A 7,052-nucleotide genomic window follows, 5' to 3' on the forward strand; every position below is an offset into this window, starting at 1 on the left:
TCTTAATTTGACCAGGAAAGACAAACACACAGAGAGAAGGAAAGTCAGAAAGCAAGCCACTAGGTCCAGGATTCAAACTGCGGTCAGCCATGTGGGAATTCAACACCTTTAACCACCATGCCACCTGCCAGCCCCAGGAACTGACTCTATCTTAAGCAAAAGAAGGAATGTTATTGGACGAATATCAGTAACTCACAGAATCAAAGTCAATAAGCTTTAATGAGCAGAAGCAAGGGCTATTCCAGAGGGCCAGATAGAAGGAAACCTAATACTATTTCCAGCTAAAATAGCCTGGCCTATGAAACCAGCAGTTAGCGTAATGGCTATGTTGCTGGACTCCCACGTAGTCGACCATGGTTCGTGTCCTGGACCCAGTGGCTTAAACTCATGCCGGGCACGTGTGCATGTGTTCCCAAGATCCCGAGAAGAGAATGGAGGAGAAGGGATTGCGGTGTGGCCATCCCCCCTGGGGGGTGATTTCTCGCTTTCTGTCTCTCTGTCTCTCTGTGTCTGTCTGGTGAGTGCACGTGCCCTATAGCAAAATAAATAAATAAATAAATAAATAAATAAATAAATAAACATAAAAAAATAAAATAACCTGGCCTGGTGCTGCTGCCCATTGCAGAACACTACTGATGTAGAGCTTCGCAAATTTTGATACTCATTCAGGTCACCTAAAGATTGTGCTCAACTCCAGATTCTAATTCAGTAGGCCTGAGGTGTGACCTGAGAGCCTGTACTTCTGACTACCTCCAGGTGATGCTGAAAGTATCCATTTGGACTGGGGTTGGGGGTGGGGACCTGCAGAAAACAGTAAGTTTTTCTTCAGGAGAGTTATGGATTCCTTCCAAAATCTGAAAACCAGATGGGTCACTGAGATCTTACATCTTTATATTTTGTAATATGACTGTGATATACTTGAGTAGGGAGAGAGCACAGTCTCCAGCACGGTAAACTATAGAGTGAATCTCAGTTCCTTTGACATTGCTTCTCTTCTAGATTTAGATTTTCATTTCTTTTATGCAGATTTCATGTCACATATCTCAGCATATGGTTAGCAGGGAAAAAGAGGGAAAATTAAGCCCCTCTTATTAGTGAGTGTGTGGGGGTGGGAGGATTAAAAGGGATATACTTCAAGTTGGAAAAGAGGACTGGATAATAATCCACCCCAAAAACCTTGACGAATAAATGTTACAATTTATAATCCCAGAATCTAGAGATAACCACCATCAGCATTACAACATTCAGGATTATTCCATAAGCTTTATTTTATAATTTTTTTAATGCAAGAAGAATATTAGATAGTTTCAAGTTCTATTTTCTGATAAAAAAAAAAGTCTGCTTTTTCAACTAACAACAGGATCATATGTCTCAATAATTTTGATTCAGGATCTGCATCAGTTTTCATGCCTAAATGTCACATCAAAATGTACTGTGGGAGGGACCAGCAGTTGGTGTAATGGCTATGTCACTGGACTCCCATGTAGTCGACCGCGGTTCAAGTCCTGGACCCAGTGGCTTAAACTCACGCCGGGCATGTGTGCGTGCATGTCCAAGATCCTGAGAGGAGGATGGAGGAGAAGGGATCGCGGTATGGCCATCCCCCCGGGGGGCGGGGGGTGATTTCTCACTTTTTGTCTCTCTGTCTCTCTCTTCCTTTCTGTTGAATGCACGTTCCTTATAGCAAAAACCTCTCCAAAAAAAAATAAATAAATAAAAAATAAATAAATAAAAGATGTACTATGGGAGTACCTGCAGAAAAAAAATAGCAAGTTTTCCTCAGAAAAGAGTTCTGGGTTACTTACAAAACTTGAAATAAAGAAGAAGAAAAAAAAAAGCCAGTGAAGAGGTCCTACATTTTTATATTTTGGAATATAGCTGTGATCATTTTACATGTAAAAGGTGCAAGCCAGTTAACACCACTTGCCTGTCCCAGCCAAAGAGGGATCCCAATTATGTGCCCATGAGACATCTAATTTAAAGCAATTTAACTTCCTGGTGAACCCTCTGGGATAAATTAGATGTAAAATGAACCCTTAGCAACAACATGGCTTGACTTGCACTTTAGGATTGTTTGACATAAGCCAATTAAATACAGGAGGATGTCTGCCAAAAATGATGATTTGGGTCTTGGAGTACTTCAGCTTAAGTCATTCATTCTGATAGTAATTAAATAGTAGGACCAGTTACCTATTGAAGCTATTTCTATTTCATGACAAGTAAATAGTTAATGGCCTGGAAAAAAAAATGTTTATTGTGGGGCAGTGTATTCAAATATAGTTTCAAATAATTAAAATACAAGTTAAAAATGTATTGTCTGTAATTCCCTTTTCACTTATTTAATTTTGTTAAGTGTTTGTTAGGAGATGATCCTTATCAACACTTTTTATTTTCCTGCAGAAATCTGTGCTATACATCTTATACACTAAGAAGTGGACTGTCTATATAGACATACAACTAAACTCAAAATTACTCAATGTTAACAGAAATACGGCCAACTTCAATATGATTTGTCATGAATTTCTTGATAAAATTATAAATTTTTAAAGGAGAAATAAAACAACTGTTCCTCATGTGAAAATTTAGATTGTACAACAACTTTAGGTTTTTCAAAGAGGAATGTGACAAACACCTATGATGGGATGCCCAAGGAATGAGATGGATGGATCTTGTATTTTGTGAGATATGTGATATTTTTTAAAAAATTTAGGTAAGTCATGAGCTTTTATTCATCCCCCTAACATCATATACATTGAGTACTTTGAAGGAAGTCATACATATATATCTATGTATATGTGTATATATACACACACACACACACACGTGTATATTTTGTGGAAAATTGAATTAAGATATGGGTTTATTTTGATTTATTATAGTTTTTTCATAATATAAATTTTGCATGAACTTCCTGAAGACTCCCCCATATCCTGGCTCACTTTATATTTGTGCTACTTGAACATACTTTGTCTGAAGACTCTTTTGTTTGATTAAAAAAAAAGCTGTGTAAATTCATTTGGCGGGGCAACAGACAAATCTTTATCTAAGACAGTGTGAGAAGTAATTCATGATAGCTACCTTTCTAGTAAAATTCCATGCAAAATCATGTAGATGTTATTGACACACCCTTTCTCTAATTCAGCAATTACATAATTTTTTTAATGGTGAAAAAGTGTGTATTTAGACTTAGCCAGCTGTACTCGGTTTAGATGATCCCAGTTTTGTTGGCAACATCCAAACCATCATAATCAGGAGCCTTCTTCTCTCCATCAGGCCTGGTTAGGGTGTTGACCTTGGCCTCATCAACGTCATAGAGCTTCTTCACAGCCTGTGTGATCCAGTGCTAGTTGGCCTTGACATCCACAATGAACACAAATGTGTTGTCTTCTGTCTTCTTCATGGAAGATTTGGTTGTCAGGGGGAGCTTGATGATAGCACAGTGGTCAAGCTTGTTTTTCCAGAGGGTGCTTTTCCGAGGATACTTGGGCTGCCTCCACAGCTATAGAATCTTGGGTCTCTGGAAGGTGAGTGATGTATTGATCTTTGTTTTGTGGCTGTGGATGCCTTTCAGCACTGCCTTCTGGGCCTTCAAAGCCTTTGCTTTAGCTTCAGCTTTAGGAGGGGCAGGAGCTTCCTTCTTTGCTCTCAGTGCCATCTTGGCGAAAGGTTCTTCATAAAGGTATTTAAAAATGCATGATGTAGAAACAAAACAAAGCAAATAAACAAACAAAAAACCTCCCACTATTTCACTATTTTTAGTGGGAACCTAGGCTAAGACAGTTGGTACCAAGAGTAGTCCTAGAAAGTTATCTCTAATTTTGGGATTCGAGATCTGGATCACTCCCCATGAGGCAGACATAAGGCCATCTTCTCAGGCAAGTGGCATGGTGGAGGCACAATATTTAATGTCTCCATTACTAAGATTCTCACAGAGATGATTTGAGACTAGTTGCTATAGGTCATTGAAGGTTATTCGATAGCGATCATTTGATCATATGGTGGCTATGGTAATTTAAAAGATGTTGAGATTGGCCAACTTTGTTAACTGCTTCTAAAAACTAGGAAAAGAAAATAACATGATCAGATCAATCAATGATCAATTTAATGTCCCTTGTGAAACAAGAAGAACTCTGTGACAACATTTAAGAAAACACTTCTGCAGCAAAAATAACTTTGCTGAAAAGCCATTTCCCAAGAACCAGGTATGACTGCAAAGGAGATGTAGTGTACACCCGCAACAGGTCACGATAGGAAAAGAATGGGATGTTGAAACTTGAGATGAGGTGAATGAACCTTAAAATCTCATAACCCTTGGACAAAAAAGACGGTCCTTTACCCCTTGCTGCGGGAGAACCAGCAAGAACCTCTTGAGATTCAGATGACTGGCATGATGATACTTATCCTTTCCATAATGTGCTCCCATTACCTATCATTACCTCTAGTCTAATAATCAGGAGCTTAGTAAATCCACAAAGGGAAAAAAAAATCAATTTGGACTCTCAGAGCAAGTAGCTTACACACTGAAATACTTGCAGTACTTGTTAATATGTGTTAGCAGAAACCTGGAGAATGCACAGGGGCGCAGTTCTGGAGATTGTTGGATTGAGGGGCATAATGTTAAGCTAGATAGGAAAAGATTGTTGACATTTCAGCGTTCATCCACTAGTCGGAGTTGAATATCCTGCCTTCCTGCCAAGAATTCCTAGAGATAATTCTGATTTTCTACTGGGTTAGCTCTTTGGACAGCGTGTCAGTCGTGTGGGATTCAGCCTCTTTCCCATGATGCCATTGGCTGGCCTGAGCTAGGCATTTTTTTAATCTTTTTTAAGTTTTTTTGCCATAGGGAACTTGAGACAGATGAGAGGGAAAGTGAGAAATTACCCCTCAGGGAGAATGGTCACACCACAATCCTTTCTCCTTCATTCTCCTCCAGGGACTCTTGGTATGCATGCATATGTGCCTGGCATGAATTTCAAGCCCCTGTGTCTTGGACATGAACCATGGTCAGTCATGTGGGAGTCCAGAGCAGTAACCACTACACTACCTGCTGGCCCTGGCTAGGCATGTTTTGAGCAGTAAAATAAACCTAATAAGGAAAGGTTAGCCTTGATAGATATTTCATCTGTTTTCAACTTCTTGAGCTACTTAGAAGTTTGTTTATTCCATTCTTCTTTTTAAATATATGTATATAGTTTATTTACAGCTTTCATGAGATAGCAATAGAGAGAAAAAGAGACAGCTCTCTCCATCAAACTTTCTATGTGAGGATCCACCTCCAGCATCAACCACACAAGATCATGGGCACGTGTGGATCAAGTGTGTTCAGGGAGGCCTTGAGATATGAACATGAGATCAACCCATGTGGGCCAGCCTCGCAGAGCATGGCATTTCTGCTATGCCCCCCGCTGGCCCCTTGTCCTCTTCTAATTTAGTAAGAGGGGTGCAAAGAAGTGAGATACTCATCACACAACATACTTGGTTTGTCTCGAGACTGAAATAGAGCCTCAGGTGTTCTATAGCAAACCTGACAAGATATCAATAAAAAATCTTCAATAACAAAAGTAGCCTCCATAAATGAGCTGCAGCCTTTGGTGGGACTCATGGAGAGTGAAGTAAAGAAGTGATTTTTTTTTTTTAATCTGCACAGAGGAGAGAATGAGTTTAAATTTCAATGTGGAAATTCAGTTACACAAAATGCCATGATAATATATTTACATGGAATAACAGGGAATGGCAACACCTGTATTTCTGGATAAGAGAAAGGTAGTCATCTATTTTAGTTGTTTCAGATTAATTCAGTACCCCTTCATTGCCCTGAAGATGAAGCTTCAAATCCTTAAGTCTCACAGCCCCTTTATCATCTGGCCTCTTTTATACCTTCCAGCTTTATTTATTATTACTTCTACAACTTGCCTTCAACCCAGTCTCTATTTCAGCCATATTGAGCTGCTTTTAATTCCTCAAATGTATCATACCCTCTTGCCTTTTCACATTTTTTTTTCTGCATGAAATACTTTTCATAGCACTGTGTGTGTGTGTGCATGTGTGGTGGGTGGGACGAGGGAAGGAGGTAAATTATTATTTTTTTTTCAGATCTCATGACAGTGATCATGGCTCTGTTTTTAGTTTCCTGGACATCTGCCTCCCCTTACATAAGTATAACTCCAATCTTTTCCATAGCTCCCATTTCTCCCATAGTAGCACTCAAGCAATTCCATAAGTGTGTGTTTACTTATATGTATCTGCTACTAGATAGTAAAATGTAGGTACTGGTACCATGTTGAAGTTCTCAATAATTAATCTGATCAATATATACCTATTGATCACCTACTAATGTGCCAAATGTTTGTCAAGGTTCTGGCAATACAATAGCACAAAGTCTCTACTTCTGTTATGCTCATATTCTAGAAGAGTAAAAAATATGCAGTTATTAATGAATGAATAATGTCTTATAGGTACAGAATATATAAAAGACTAATCAACAAAAACTTAATATTAAAGGACTTGAAATGTGTCCTATTATCTTCAAGGTGTTATGTGTGATGAGGATTTTTCTTTTTCATTTTTTGGAGAGGTTTTTGCTACAGGGTGCGTGCACTCGCCAGAAAGACAGAGAGACAGAAAGCAAAAAATCACCCCCCAGGGGAGACGGCCACGCCACAATCCCTTCTGCTCCTTTCTCCTCTCAGGATCTTGGGCACACACCCAGCGTGAGTTTAAGCCGCTGGGTCCGGGACTCGAACTGTGGTCGGCTACGTGGGAGTTCAGCAACATAGCCATTACACTAACTGTTTGTCCCTTTCTTTTTAAAATTTTGCCAGAAGTCATGTACACTCATTAGAGAGAAAAAGAGAGAGAGTATGAAAGTGAGAAGGCACCCCATGGAGAAGGGATTGCACTACAATCCATTTTTCCTCCTTTTTTTGGGATGTTGGCTGTACATACACATGCATTCTGCATGCTTTTCAAGCTGCCAGGTTCAGGACTCAAAGCTTGCAATTGGCCATGTATGATTGAGCCACCTTAACTACCATGACACAGGCTAGCCCAAG

The 7,052-nt window shown here is 39.4% G+C and overlaps 1 pseudogene; it reads right to left on the reverse strand.

Annotated features, from left to right (window-relative positions):
- Positions 1 to 3,205: 3,205 nt before the first annotated feature.
- On the reverse strand, positions 3,206 to 3,655 carry LOC102485825 (60S ribosomal protein L23a pseudogene; annotated as a pseudogene).
- Between the last annotated feature and the right edge of the window lie 3,397 nt (positions 3,656 to 7,052).

This window comes from Tupaia chinensis, unplaced genomic scaffold (genome assembly GCF_000334495.1).
Source record: "Tupaia chinensis unplaced genomic scaffold, TupChi_1.0 Scaffold000636_1, whole genome shotgun sequence".
NCBI classification, from domain to species: domain Eukaryota; kingdom Metazoa; phylum Chordata; class Mammalia; order Scandentia; family Tupaiidae; genus Tupaia; species Tupaia belangeri.